A 16,487-nucleotide genomic window follows, 5' to 3' on the forward strand; every position below is an offset into this window, starting at 1 on the left:
TTATTTCTCCTAACCCTGATCTGTTCCTGGTCTCTTGGATGCCTAGCAGGCTCATAATTATAAGCCTGTGGGCCATCATATGCATATGAATGTACATTTTCAACCTCTTCAGTCTCAAAACTAGTACTGGGATCCATGTTTATTAATGTTACACTCAATCAAACTCAGCTGGACTCCCTTACGCTACGTCACTTCCAGTTAGTGGGTTTTAGATGCGGAAGCAAAATTCTCTCACAAAAACAACCCCAAAAGTCACTGTAGTGTGTATATGTTTTTGTTTTTTGTTTTAATCGAGTTTCTACATCATTTTCCTACACATTTATTCGCCATGGTCTCCAACCTGCAAGTGGGGCTTTAAGCTAACAGGTGCATTTCTGCCACTCATAGACTGTAGGCTACCCACCTTTCTTGGAGAAAAACTGGGTCACGTATTGACACTGTTTCTTTTGCCTCTCCTCTCTCTCCTTTCTCTCTTTCCTTTTATGAAAACAGGATTTTCTTTTGGTACTAGCCTAGCTAGCATTATGATGACTGTAGTGTTCTAGCGCAACTGCTGACTGCTGCTACACACCGTCACCATCAGTGCGCTAAGGCAGGACCAAACCATTTCATGCAGATACAGGGGGATGGTCAGTCAATATGCATGTTTACTTTTTGGTCAGTGGGGAAATTTAACTTTTACTGCCAAACACAAGTAAAAACAAAGAGATCATGAATTCTTAATGATGATGGTTTAATAATTTTATGTTAATTTTTTACCTATTTTTGGGGCCCCTGTCAGTCAGGGGCCCTTGGAATCGTCCTAACTTGTCTCCCCTATACAGCGCCACTGGCCATAGGTCTTCTCCCTCCTGAGAAGAGCCATCAAGGCTTCACTGGATACCCTGGACAGGTGGTCATCAAACCGCACGTCTTTTGATGGATCTAAATAGATCTGTATAAAGGCCCTGACACACCAAGCCGATGGTTGGCCGTCGACCAAAGTTGGGCCGTCGGTGAACGTCTGTCAGCCTAGTTTTTACAGTGTGTCCCGCACCGTTGGCACTATTGCGTCGGCATCGCCGGCTTTTTCGCCGATTGAGCATGTTGAATCGGCGGCAGAGCTTGTTGGTGAGAGAGATCACTCTGATTGGGTGTTTAGGTTTTATTTCCTCGCCCCTGTTGCGAGTGAATCTGCCTGTAGTGAAACCGGGGCTAACCGTGCTTCCTCCTCAGGCTTCACTTCACTCAGGTGCCTGACAGATTCGCTCTCCTGTTAGAATCCACACAGAGAGCCGTTTGGGAGCGGTTTGCGGAGCGTTAGCCGCAGCGTGACCGGAGGGAAGCACAGCCAGTTAGCCTCCGCTAGTCTATGAGCTAGCCCCGGCTCTCTGTTTGGATACAACTGGAGCACCGAGCCCTGGTTTGTTATTCAGGTTAAAGTGGGAAGAAGCAGCGGGTTTGTCAGGCAGCTGAGTGAAGTGGAGCCTGTGGAGGAAACACCGGGACCGTCTGGATGTAATAGTCCGTGGAGGTGCTGCGGTGCTCTGCTGCACAGATAGGAAACCCCTCGGCTGTCAGGATGTACCACGCTCTCACTCCGCTCTCTCTCACGCAGGCGCTGAACGTACGTGCCACTTGGCCGTCAGATGTAGTCCGTGTAGTGTGTTCAAATGCAACCGACACAGGGCAAGTGAGGCGACGTAGACGACGCAACAGTTGGCTTTCATCGCTGCTAGTTCTTTGATATCAGTTTGGTGTGTCCGCACCTTAACAGGGACATGGGTGTTGGGAGTGGTATTTAATTTGCTGTAAAAGACAAAATACTGTGTAAATAGAACGGTGTGAAAACAAAACTAGTGTGCTGTTCTTTCTTGTCTTGTTTGTTCGTTTTTAAACCAAATGCATGTAAGGTAAAACATAATACCTACATTCTACATAGGAACACATTAGATATGCAGGAACAATTTCAGTTATGCTTTGATGATGTTAAATTCAAGCATGCTCTATGATCTATGTTTAAAACCCATATCAGCATCCTCTCACCGTTTTCAAACACAATGCCATAAGCCTCCGCAGTTGCACCCTCCTCCTATGGATGACCCGTCGATGTCGCTGTAACGTGAACCACACAGCAGCAGCAGTAAGCTCCATATCTGCCATTTTGCTCTCTTACTCTGATACTCTACAGTTGCCCTTTTAAAGAGCACTAATTGAAGAGGTAATTGGCCATTCTTTGAGTGCAGAAGTGTTGAGAACTTAAGTATCTGATTGTAATGTCACTGGGGAATCAACTATTTTGTCACATATCACATATGCACTGCCTGTATCAGCCATCACAACTTCAAAGCACAATAAAGTCTTATAAGTTCATGTTTTGTTTATTGTCATATACATTAAAAAGGACTGTTAAATAAATAGGTAGAAAGATAAAATGTATCTATATGGGTCTGGATCAATATGATCATACTGTATCTATTAAATATAAGTGGACAAGGGGGTACAAGTGAGCAGTTATTGTTAATGTGACAATTAAGTTTCACTTTTGTGATTGGTAGCAAAGTTCTATTTGGACCTGCATAAAACAATATGTAAGAACGCACAAGGCGAAGTACTTAAGATGTTCTTAAAGTAGTCCATGTTTTGGAACATTGTAGTTTCACCATGGCAGAGCAATGTCAGTAACATCCACCATTGCATTATAACGTAACTTCAGGGAAATGCAGTCAGATTCTCCTAGCACTGCAGTTGTCTTTTCCCTATGAATTCTTCCTCACATCTTTCCTTGACCTCATGATGTTTTTCATCGAGGTAAAGTAAAAGTGGTTAGAAAAGATTAGATTAGATTATTCATCCACAGTCTTTGAGTCTAAGGTGTTCTTCAACCACCCTGTTCATCCAAGTATACACTACATATCCAACTGGAAATGATATTTGGTGACTTTTTTTTCTTTTTCGTTTGGACTGGTACTGAAACACAACAGATCAAATTCCATGAAATCATGAATTTTCATAATGAACATTTCAAATTTTCCATGGCTCTGGATACATTCTGCTGATTAGGGTGGGCAATACCCTGAAAACTAACCTGAATCATTTAAGCACAGACAAAGACTCATTGCAGCACTGGGAAATCTTACCATCCTACATATCTCAAAAACAGCTCTTCTATATCACAGTTCAACCATGTGAGACATATCTGCCGTTCTCATAAATATTTTTCAGGAACAATCAACTGATCTTAAGGACCGCATCTGAGAGGAGTGGATCACGGAGGCAGCGACATATTTTGATAACATATCTCAAACTGAATGTCTGAACAGAAAGAACTTGTTAAAGGAACCTGAGTCCAGAATTAGCTGCTGTATTCAGCACTCCATGGGAAAAGATAATAAAAAAGGTAATAAAGAAACACTGGAATATTGAAGACGCAGATCCTTCACTTCAAGGATGCTTTAATAGCCCTCCTTATGTTGTGTATAAAAGACCACCTAATCTTTGCAATATGAATTTAAGTGCACACTTCCACCCCCACCTCAGCCCCTTCACAATATCTGAGTCAGGTCCAACCTGGCAACTGCAGATGGGGGAACTGCCAACAATCCCATTTCACATAATAGAACACATACCTTCAACCATCTTCACTCAGGAAAAACATTTGATAAGATATCATATGCTGTGCAACAAAAAAAACAACAAAAAAATATATATGCTGAAAATACATGCCTTATACTGGAAAAACACTGAGAGCCCTAAAAGCTAGAGTGAGTGAGGAGAGAACTTTTTTTAGATATACAGCATGTAAAAGTTTGGGCTCCCCTGGTCAAATTTTGTTTACTGTGAGTAGTTAAGTAAGTAGATGACGAACTAATCTCCAAAAGACAAAAAGTTCATGACTCATTTCTTGAATGTTTGTAGAAGCCATCCTCTCTTCATCTTCAGCTTTTTTACAGAAGGTGTGATGTTTGCTTCCAGAATTTGCTGGAATTAAACAGAATCCATTTTTCCCTCTACTTGCAACACACACCCAAAGCATGATCGACCCCCGTGTTGAACAGTTGGACAGATGTTCTCATCACAAAATTCCTCTATTTTTTCTCCAGACATACCTTTGCTCATTGCATCCAAAAACTTCTATTTTAACTTCATCAGTCCACGGAACTTGTTTCCAAAAAGAATCAGGCTTGTTTAGATGTTCCTTTGCAAACTTCTGATGCTAGATTTGCCCTTTGAAATGACCCATTCCACAATCAAGATTTAATCCATTCAGTCTGATAATATTTCAAAAGTTTAAAAAAGATTAAATTTGATCCCTATTCAAGTTAGCGAAGCGCTAAAACGGAAGTCAGATGCTCGGCCCGCGCAGGTGGGCTGCTCGGCCGCACTGGGCCATGTTCAGCAGCTGTAAGTCTCTAGTGCCCATTGGTGTGGAAGTGGCTCCAGTCATCCAGTTAATTTTATACCACAGTAATAGAGCTTTTTTGGCCTCATGCAGAATTGAGCAACTTTCATAGAAATAAATGGGGGCGCACAGCCAATGCTGTTTCCAGGTCTCTAAATACATGCGTGGGTTGGACCCCCGGCACAAAAAAATGATTTAATTCAGGTATTGTTTGACTGGAGACGTTTCAATACTACTTGGAACTGGGTTACTTTGGTCAATATCCACAGCCCTAATACACACAGTGTGTTTTAGGGAGTGACAATAAATGTAAGCATAACTTTTGTTTGTTTGCAAGAAAATTCCACAGCACACCCAATTTAAGAAGTTTGAGAAACATTAGCACTGGCAAGAGGTTACAGCCATTAACAGTTATCCCTACCATCTTCTTGTTTGTTTATGGTAACTATACCAGCATCACTGCACAATATACCTATCTAATTATAAGAAAATGTTTATAAAAGTGCTACGTGTGACACTTGTAATTATCTCTTAAGTCTTTGGTTCAGCTTTTGTTTTGTGTTAATACATGCCAAAACAGCTAAGGCTGCACACAGTGTCTGGGTTATATTCCAATTCATTTATTTTAAAAAGCGTGTGTGTGAAGCTTTAGAATTAAAAGTAATGAGTTATTTTCTTGACTCCGAAAATGTAGCAAAATCTTTTCTTTTTTTTTAATTAGAGGAAATTGACTGGAAAACAATGTCTAATTTCAAAGTGTGACGACTCCTATTCTATAAAAAGACTGCCGCTTTCCTTTCACGTATCCATAGTTACGGGGCTAATTGGCTAATTAACATCCAGCAGAGTTTGTTGTTTAGGAAACCATCAAGTCCCCACCACCCCACGTTTCCTTGCAGCCCACACACACATTTGTTATGCCAGAGAAATGTGTTACCCAGAGAGCTTTGCCTCCAAACCATTTTCAAATTCCATGGGAAGTGTTTCAAAAGTCCTTATTACCACTGAAGGAAAGATATCCCACTCACACACACACACACACACACACACACACACACACACACACACACACACACAGGTGTGCATATCATTTGATACACACATGCTCACAAACATTCACTGTAACCAGCTAGGAGTGATGTTGATAGCAACGCAGCTGTGAAGTGAATTTACAGTATGTCCTTATAGAGTTCAATATTCTCAAAATATTCTTCAAAATAAACTAGACAGAATTGTGTCATACTGGCTTGTTTTGTTTGTTGTTTCTTTCTTTCTTTCTTGTTTTTTTTTTTTCAACTTTGACTCTGAGTTACAACCTATGAGCTGAGCCTACAGGGACAGCTAATCAAACATTTCAGCAGGCAACTGCATCAGCAAAGATGGCAAAGCACCATTTTGGAGTGACGGAATCACCATAGACCTGTAGATGAAACTAAATCAAATAAGTTAACTACAGTGATTGCTTAATGGGTGGAAACTGACTGTAGACCTGCATTTTATCCTGGCTTCATTTGATTAGAGGATGTCCGCTAACCACTAGGCTAACTAATACAATGTAAAATGTCATAGGTTTGTGCTAATAACGTTAGCATGTCATATATATATGTAGTATATATGTGGCAAATGTGTCTAGTATAAGATAATTAATATACTTGTGTTTGAAAGTGTCTCTATCAAGCCATATTTAATGTGTGTTTTAGGTGTGTTTAGAATCAGTCAAACTTAACAGCACTTCACATAAATACCACCGCAAACTAGTGATTTATAGGAGTAACTGTAGAGTGACACAGACACACCACTGCAAAAATATGTGATGTATGAAGGGGATGTCCTCAGGCTGACGTGCTGACGTGCTGTGAACAGTCATATGTCTTGAAACAATGGGAAACACTAGTTTAACACATACAGGACCTGTACGAATCAGAGAAAGTGCAAATGCTGTAGCTTCTACTAAGGATCACTGGACATCAGTCAGTGGCGGTACTGCATTTACAAGCTGGTTGCCAACCGCCAGAAAACGTAGAAGAAGAAGAATGCGAGACTTGTTTTGTTTCCGGTTCTGCAGAAAACTCACGCGAGTTGGTAGTTTTCACCAAAGTCCGTACATTTAATGGAAACACACAGGATTCGTACTTCTTTCAATGCGCATTTCCCAATGATTCGAATCACTTTTGGATGGAAACATACATAGCTAGTGTAGTCCTTTCAAATCATTTAGCACTGTTGAATCAGCACTGTGAAGTTGCCTGGTTTCAAGACCACACATCTGGTAAGAATTGCTTCACCTTGTTAATATGGACTTCAAAACTGTTTTGAAACGTGATTTTAAAAAAGTGATGAATCGCGATTAACTACTGAAATTAAGTGATTAATTGCAATTCTAAAAATTACTGTTTGACAGCCCTAATTTATGCAAAATGTTTTCACCCATTCAGATATGGAATTTCCACGCTCATGGAGAATGGGTTTCAGACAATGTTTGGCAATCTGACAATCTCTTTGTTTAAAGCATCATGAGGCCTTTAGCCTTTTTATACATCCTCCTTCTCCCCATGGATAGATAGATGGAGAGAATTCCATGTCCAAATTTAAGGACAGAGGAAAGCTCATAAAAAGTCCAAAACAAGTTCATCTTTTAGGTAGCATTAATGTTTTTAGTGTATATAATGTACATCTCTTATAAGTAAAAAAAATATGCCTGATGGTTATGATAGAGGAAAAGTCATGTAGTTAGTAAAAAAAATAGGATCTATCCTCTGGGGGCAATGACTATCCATAGCATATATCATACATTCCTTGTAATAGGTCACAAAGTTAGGAAATTTTGACCTGACAATGCCACTAAAGGAACCAAGAAAATTAGTAGGGTTCATCCTCTAATTACAGTGAAAAAGAGGGGACTCTTTTGTGGAGTGGGTCACTTGTGTTAATATGATCGCAGAAATTTAGGGCTTGTTTTTGAGTATTTATTAGTTCAAAATGTTGCCTCTCTCTCTCTCTCTCTCTCTCTCTCTCTCTCTCACACACACAACACACACACACACGCATTTGCCTTGTTATCATTGGTGGATAATGACACAGACGAACCAGAAAGCAGCCGAGACAAGAAACAAATAACCTCTTTTAACAGCAACCCACAGCAGCTTTCTAGCTACTGTCTCCTTCAATAACAAATATCGCGCCCTGCATCCAGGATCACTGAATGAGCGACCAAACAAACATCCCCCAGAGAAAAGGCAGCCACAAATCGAATCAGGCTAATGAGCTAACAAGTACTGAGTATACTGTCTGACTCTGTTACATAGAGCACTGTAGTGAGCCCCAAAGACGCACGCTGTATCTTAAGTATTCTTTGGCATACAGGCAGCACATCAGCATGTACAAAACAAATCATGGCAGCGAGTACGTACAGGAGCTGGAATCAGCACCTGCCAACTCGATTCAAACTGAGTTGAGTATACAGAGTTTTAGTGCTGATCACCACCTATAATGCTTAAAGTAAACTGAACTTTTTTATTTTTAAATTTTGACGGTCGTTGAATGTTGTTTCAGTTCAAAATAAGACCAAACCGTTTGTTGTTTGTCAGTTTTCTGTGTTTGAGCTAAGATGAAGGCCAAAATGTGACCTGCAAGACAGTGTGGCTTGTTGTTTGTAGCTGAGCAGATTTGTAGACATCTTGTGGCCCCTACCAGCCAGTCAAGAGGAATGAGGAATCAGCATCAGTGACAGTCATAAACGTGCACACAAAATATTAGACTGATTAGTCCAGTAGTTAGTGACATTAGCTGCAGACAGACAGATACACATACTCACACACTCTAGGGGAGATTTAAAAAAAACAAAAAAACAGTTAAAGCATGGACAGATGAAGCTACAGCAGCTCTACGGCACTGTTTGGAGGGTACAGATGGCACATGTTTGCAGATGCCACTAGCTAGGAATGCCACAGCAATCTTGATGAATATACAGAAACACCAGTTACATCCTACTGTTTATAAGCAAATAAGTTGAGGATGTGGCAATCACAAAGACAATCAAATCATTCCCCAACCAGAAGGCCTGGATGAATAAAGAGGCGATGGCCCTATCCAGAGCCAAAATAGCTGCCTCTCAGACAGGTGACAAGGACACGTACAACACCAACAGAGATGATGATAGAACTGGCGAGGGGAGTCAAAACCAGCATGACTGGCTCTCATCAGATCACATCAGAGGACATTTGTATAAAGTTGAGCCTTTCTCAACTTTCCCATGTAGTGCTACTGGGTGCCTTTTGAATCTCTGCAACACCAGGTCCTATCCACAATGAGTAGTTAGATTGGGAGGCTATAGCTATTTCCTAGAAGCAGTATGTACCAGTGTGAACACAGTACATAATGTATTCAAAAAAGTGTCAGTGGGAAAGAATCATTTTACCAGTGCTGGCATTTTGTATGTGGTATGTCCTTATGTCCTTTTGTCCATATAATGCTCACAGAAATATGCAGCCAAATTGAAAGAGATGGGCAGAGTGAAACTAAAATGAAAAGTGTGTGTGTGTGTGTGTGTGTGTGTGTGTGTGTGTGGTGTGTGTGTGTGTTAGAGAGAGAGATAAAGAGATGGAAAGGCAGGAACGAGGGCAGAGAGAGAGAGTGCAAGAGAGATGAAAGAGACGACGGGCGAGCAAAGAGCACAGAGATAATGGACGCACAAAAAGCAAAATAAGTAGGACAGAGAGGAAGGCGGAGGACAGGGAGGTGATTTGAATTACAGATACTGACGATCGCATTGACAGAGTTGAGAAAGCAGGAGAGAGAAAGAGGGGGAGATGTAGAAAGACTGTTTATTTCTCAGGTGTACACACAGCAGTCCAGATAAAATTCAAGTAGACTCAATTTTTTTTATATAGCCAGATATTGCAAATCACATTTTTTCCCTCGGGGGGGCCTTACAATCTGTAAACCATAAGACACCCTCTATTCTTACACCCTCAATTTGGAAAATATTGAAGAAACCTCAGGAGGGACAAAAGGGGGCATCCCTCTGCCTGGACAAACAGACATGCTACAGATGTGTGTACAGAAAAGACCAACAAAACCAAATTTCAGTGTTGACACTCAAAGTGACAAAAGATAAAAAGATAGATTAAACAATGGACTCAGGAGGACAGTAAGCAACTTTGGGTGTCACTAAACAGGTAGAATGTGAGCCACATGACCCCCTCTCCACCATGGAGACCAGGAAAGAGGACAGATTGCACAGACTCAGGCAAAACTCAAGGAAAGCATTCAAAGAGATCTGAGAAAAGATCAAATACAGACGGAGAGACAGAGGAGGACAATATGGCAAGGGTGTTACCACTAAGGTCTTAAACCATGACCAGCATGAGAGACAGACCATTTTTGTGGTTTGACTAAGTGATTTATTTACCAAAAGAAAACGAATTAAATATGTATCTGAACACTGAAGGGACTAGAGACCATCTTGCAATAGAATCGATCCAGCGGCAATCCACGACTTAAAGGTATACAATGTAGAATTTTCCTAAAACACAATCTGTGCATTCCAATACCCATACCATGCTATGTAGTATGCCAGAAAACGATTTAGTATGTCCCAATACATAGTATGTCAAATGCACTATGCCAAAACTAACAGGACTTCTACTCTGACTTCTACTCACTTCTACTACATGCCGTCCGATTGTGCAGTATGCAAGCCAGCATGCTTTTCTAGCTGTTCTGACCCACAATCCTCTGTGCAGTGGACAATACATCAAATCGTTTGAGCCACACATGACAGCTTGACAACTGATTGACAGCTGACTGACAGCTGTCAGAAGTCCCAATGATGGATGATAGCGTATTCAGGTAGCTAATTAATGACCAGTCAAATAGTAGTAACATGAATATTAATTGTTTAAGTAAACAAAATAATCATAAATACATCGCAAACAACAATAGGACATAAATATGAAAATTACAATGACAGAGAACTACAGATAATTTCACTGTCACAAATATGTTGGAAGCTACGATCTGTGCAGTTATAACTTTTATGTTAAACTACACACATTGCAGAGTAACAACAGCAGAGCTCTCTGGGTTGATTTCAGTCTCTGGCGAACTCAGTAAGGGGCATTTGTGTCATCTCCAAGGTAATGGATATAAAAGCAAGAGGGTCAAAGTTCAGGGCATAATTTTATGAGAAAGTAGGATGTCCCGATTGTGTGCATGATGCATGCAACAGTATGTACTTAATTAAGGGCAGCTGCAGTACCTAATAAAAGTAAAAGCAAAAAGAAAAAAAATGTGATTTTGAACACACCCATTGTATAGACTCACACAGATGTAATCCCTCTCAATCATCACACATGACCCACTAGAGGTGTGTGTGTTTATCTGTAGAGACTCTGTCCTCTGCCTGGATTTTCTTCTTTTCTGTAAGCAGCATGTACCCATGCTGAAAAAAACCTCAAATATAGTGAAGAGAAACCTTGTGCATATTGTGTTTGCTTACTAGAAAGCTCATGTGTTTATTGTGGTGACGAGACATAGTATACCTCTCTCATTTTTACAAGCTGCGACAGTGGGGATGGTACTGTGTGTCATCATGGTAAAATGCAGTTCTGGAGACACCTATTTTAGCGGAAATTATGCCATTTTTGCGCCGTTTTGTTGATAAAAACAAAGGCGAAAATTTTTCGTCTACAACCTTTTTTCCATAATTAAAATAAGTCGATGAGCTAAAAATAGATCTTAATAATAAAAACTAAGATGAAATCTATGTTTCATTTTCATCGATGAGACAAGACATGAAGAAAACTGTTAGTGGTGGACTATCAAACATTATCAATCAGTCAATCAGTCAATCACAAATCACAATTTGCCTCAGAGGGCTTTACAGCATATGACATCCCTCTGTCCTTAGGACCCTCGCAGCAGATAAGGAAAAACTCCCCAAAAACACTTTAATGGGGGAAAAAACAGGTAGAAACCTCAGGAAGAGCAACTGAGGAGGGATCCCTCTTCCAGGATGGACGGACGTGCAATAAATGTTGTCCAGAACAGATCAACATGATAAATTAACAGTAATCTGTATGACACAATGAGACAGAAAGAGAGACAGAGACAGAGAGAGATGCAGGACAGATGGTAATGACAGTAGCTTACAACAACATTAATTAAAGTAATAATATTATAATTCTAATTACGGCTGTTGTGGTACAATATGTTGAAAGTATTAATATCTGATAGTATACATATGTGACAATAATCATATATGTATAATAACAGTAGAAGTGTGACTAATGATAACAGCAGCGGGAGGCATCAGGCAGGACCACGGCAGCAGCACAACCACACACGTCACGCTATCCAGGCACCACTGCGATATAAGTTAACCTGCGAGACAGTGGAGCACAAAGGCTCCGGAGAAGAAGCTGAGTTAGTGACATGCAATACGGCCGAGTTAGCAAGATGCAGTAACAGGACATGAGTGTTAGCAAAGGAGAGAGAAGGAGAGAAGGTGCTCTGCCTAACTAGGGGCTGGTACAGGGCAAGCCTGAGCCGGCCCTAACTATAAGCTTTATCAAAGAGGAAAGTCTTAAGTCTAGTCTTAAATGTGGAGACGGTGTCTGCCTCCCGGACTGCAACAGGAAGATGATTCCACAGGAGAGGAGCCTGATAGCTGAAGGCTCTGGCTCCTGATCTACTTTTGGTGACTTTAGGGACTACAAGTAACCCTGCATTCTCAGAGTGCAGTGTTCTCGTGGGATAATATGGCACTATGAGCTCTCTAAGATATGACGGAGCCTGACCATTTAAAGCTTTGTAAGTTAAGAGTAGAATTCAATTCTGGATTTTACAGGGAGCCAGTGCAGAGAAGCTATAACAGGAGAAATATGATCTCGTTTTTTAGTTCCTGTTAGTACACGCGCCGCTGCATCTGAATTAGCTGGAGAGTTTTTAAAGACTTATTAGAGCTACCTGATAATAGGGAGTTACAGTAATACAGCTTAGAGGTAACAAAAGCGTGGAGCAATTTTTCTGCATCTTTTCGGGTCAGGATAGACTTAATTTTTGCAATATTATGCAGATGAAAAAACGCAGTCTGTGAGGTCTGTTTTAAATAGGAATTAAAAGACAAATCTTTTCTTACGGTAGTGCTGGAGGCCAGAGCAATGCCACCCAGAGAAACTATATCATCAGATAAAGAGTCTCTGAGTTGTTTGGGGCCAAGAACAATAACTTTAGTTTTGTCTTAATTTAACATCAGGAAATTGGTGCTCATCCAGGTTTTTATGTCTTTAAGGAATTTTTGAAGTTTAGTTAACTGATCAGTTTCTTCTGGCTTTATCGATAAATACAACTGAGTATCATCCGCATAACAATGGAAATTTACAGAGTGATTTCTAATGATGTTACCTAAGGGAAGCATGTATAGAGTGAGTAGGATTGTCCGAGCACAGAACCTTGTGGATCTCCAAAACAAACTTTAGTACATAGAGATGATTCATCATTAACATGAACGAACTGAAAACGATCAGATAAATAAGATTTAAACCAGCTTAGTGCAGAACATTTTAGGCAAATTAAATGTTCCAGTCTCTGTAGCAGAATTTGATGGTCAATTGTGTCAAACACCGCACTAAGATCTAATAAAACAAGTACAGAGACGAGTCCTTTGTCTGAAGCAATCAGAAGATCATTTGTAATTTTAACTAGTGCTGTCTCAGTGCTATGATGCACTCTAAATCCTGACTGAAATTCCTCAAATAAATTATTATCATGGAGAAAATCACACAGCTGGTCTGCAACTACTTTCTCAAGGATTTTTGAAAGAAAGGGAAGATTAGATATTGGTCTATAGTTGGCTAACACCTCTGGATCCAGGGTGGGCTTTTTTAAAAGAGGTTTAATTACAGCTACCTTAAATGATTGTGGTACATAGCCTGTTAATAAAGATATATTGATCATGTCTAATATGTGAGTGTTAACTAAAGGTAAGACTTCCTTCAGTAGCCTAGTTGGGATGGGGTCTAAGAGACACGTTGATGATTTAGATGAAGAAATCACTGCGGTCAATTGTTGAGGAGAAATTGGGGAGAAGCTATGTATTAGGTCTTACAGCTGTGTTTCAGAGCAGATTGGTTTTGTTTGAGGGCAGGAGGTCATGAATTTTGCCTCTAATAGTGAGAATTTTGTCATTAAAAAAAGCTCATGAAATCATTACTGCTAAGGGCTAAAGGAATACAAGGCTAAATAGAGCTGTGACTCTCAGTCAGCCTGGCTACAGTGCTGAAAAGAAACCTGGGGTTCTTATTTTCTTCTATTAACGCTGAGTAATAGTTTGCTCTGGCATTGCGGAGGCCCCTCTTATACATTTTGAGACTTTGTTCCCAGACTAAACAAGATTCTTCCAGTTTGGTTAATCACCAATTCCTTTCAAATTTTCCTAATATTTATTTTAATTTTCGGGTTTGAGAGTTGTACCAAGGAGTGAACTTTCTTTGCTTGGTAACTTCTTTTTAAGAGGTGCTACGGAGTCGAGTGTTGTTCACAGCGAGCCTGCAGTGCTATCGACAAGATGATCAATTCGGGAGAGTTTAAAGTCAGTACGGGAAACCTCTGTTACAGAAGGACATGGTATTAAATTCAACGTTGATGGAATCTTTGCGACAGCACTATCTGATAAACATCTAGTATAGTAACTGTTGCTGAGTGGAATGTAATCGAGTAAAAATAAAACAAAAGTGATTAAATAATGATCTGATAGAGAGAGATTCTGTGGAAAGACTGTTAGGTTATCAATTTTGATTCCATACGTCAGAACTAGATTGAGGGTAGCCTATGGTTAAAACAGTAAGTGGGTTTATGTACACCCTGACTGAAGCCAATGGAGTCTATTAATGAGATAAACGCGGTAGCCAGGGAGTCATTATCAACGTCGACATGAATGTTAAAATCACCTACAATAATAACTTGATCTGATTTAAGAACTAAACTGGATAAAAACTCTGAGAATTCAGATACAAAGTCAGAATACGGGCCAGGAGCACGGTACACTATAACAAATAAAAGTGGCTGTGAGGTTTTCCAGGTCGGATGTAAAAGACTAAGAACAAGGCTTTCAAAGGAATTATAATCTAGTTAAGATTTATCACTGATTAACAGACTAGAGTTAAAAATGGCTGCAACTCCCCCTCCTCAGCCGCTGCCTCGAGGAATGTGGGTATTATTATGACTTAGAGGAGTGGATTCATTTAGACTGACATATTCATCTTGACACAGCCAGGTTTCAGTGAGGCTGAGTAAATCAATATGATGATCTGATATTATGTTTACTAACACTGCTTTAGATGTTAGAGACCTGATAACAGTCATCTCTGTTCTCCTGTTTTGTCTTTCTGTCACAGAAGAGGTTTTAATTGTATTAGGTTGTTATGCACAACTCGGGTGGGTAACTGCACTAGAAGCTCAGAAAAGCGTATAAGACTGTGCTTCTGATTCCTGGTCTCAACTCTGGGTTGTCATGGTTTTGAATTACTAATAAACTTGGCCAGGTTTCTAGATATGAGAGCGGCTCCATCTAAAGTGGGATGAATTCCGTCTCTCCTAACCAGACCAGGTTTTCCCCAGAAAGTTTGCATACATTAAAAGCCAAGAACAGTTGTGTTTGTAATTTTCTTGAACTGCCACGTAAACAGGATGACAAACTCCAGTAAATAGTCTCAGGTAAGTTTAAGGTTTGATGCTGTTTGACAGGGAGGTAGGAGGCTCTGTTATCTGTGAGTGTAGCTGTGCTGTAAGTTAACAGTCTGAACTCAGATTCAGTTTTCTCTGACAGCTGAAAGTTCAGTTTTAGTCACCAACTCTGTGAGAAGATACAAGATTAAACCTCTCGACTCACATGAGATTAAGAAAGAATTCAGGCTTTAATTTAATTATTTTTCTGCTTCTTAACAATGATCAGAGTAGGTCAGAGTTTACAATGAACCTGTGTACAAATATCAGATTAGTTATTTGTGGTGTCAAAGTTTTTGAGAGCATAAATAGAGAGATGTTGAGCTTTTGAAATAATGATGATCAGTAAGTGTGCGCTCATAAATCATTTCTTAAACCTGTCAAAAACTGTTGGAGAAATTAAAGTTTGTAAGTGTATAGAAATTGTAGTTAAAAAAATAGTAATTTGTAGTTTTAGGGAAAAAAATGTCTAAATGAAATTTTTATACATCCTGTCACCTTGATTCTAATTTCTGATACATGAGTTAGGTTCACTGGATTAGTTTGAAGATAAAAATAAAAAATAAAAAAAACATACAGAAAACATAATGATGAAAAATTGACAAAAATGTCATGAATTTTACTGACTAAAACATTTTGAACGTTGTCAACTAAAACTAGACTTCAAGGAATAAAAATGTAACTAAAACTAATAAGCATTTTTGTCTCATGACTTAAACTAGGACTAAATCCAAAATAGCTGTCAATTTTAAAGCAGCTGTGCGGAACTTTTTTACCATTCATAAAACTGTCCCTAGTTCGTATCACCTCCCCTTGAAGATCCGCAAATTTATTTGAACCCAACAGCGACAAAAAAGCCTTTCTCTATATGGCTATTTAGCGTAGCCTCGGTCGGGTCGGATACAGCGGAAGTCAGCAAACCAGAATACGGCACCCAGAGGCGGAAGTTATTCTGCACGCCTGCAGCGGCCCACAGCCATTAAACCACAGAAGAAGAAGAAGGAGCTGTGTTTAATAGGATTTAAGAAACAGGCTAAATGACATGTAGCAGGGAGTAGTGAATGATTTCGGACACATTGCACACTCTTGTACAGTAGGTGGTGGTATGCACCTGGAAGTTGTTTGCGATCCGCCAATAAATTGAGAGAAGAAGAAGAGCCGTGTTTACAGAGAGTGTTCTTCGAGTAAGCGGTACGCAACGGGCATTGCTGAACACATAACAGTTTTACCAGATGTATCTATAAGGACTTGGTTGTACTTTCGATGTCATGGCGGATAAAGAAGGAGCACCATCTAAAAGAAAAAGAACAGAAGAACAGAAGAAGGCTAAACGGGACAGTGATAGGGCTCGAGCCCAAACGCGTGTAAACCTCGGTCGGGC

General features: G+C 40.0%; 1 pseudogene; it reads right to left on the reverse strand.

Moving 5' to 3' along the window:
* Positions 1-11,935: 11,935 nt before the first annotated feature.
* Positions 11,936-14,746, reverse strand: LOC126405524 (uncharacterized; annotated as a pseudogene).
* Positions 14,747-16,487: the final 1,741 nt, after the last annotated feature.

The sequence above is a fragment of the Epinephelus moara genome, chromosome 18, assembly GCF_006386435.1.
Source record: "Epinephelus moara isolate mb chromosome 18, YSFRI_EMoa_1.0, whole genome shotgun sequence".
Classification (NCBI taxonomy): Eukaryota; Metazoa; Chordata; class Actinopteri; order Perciformes; family Serranidae; genus Epinephelus; species Epinephelus moara.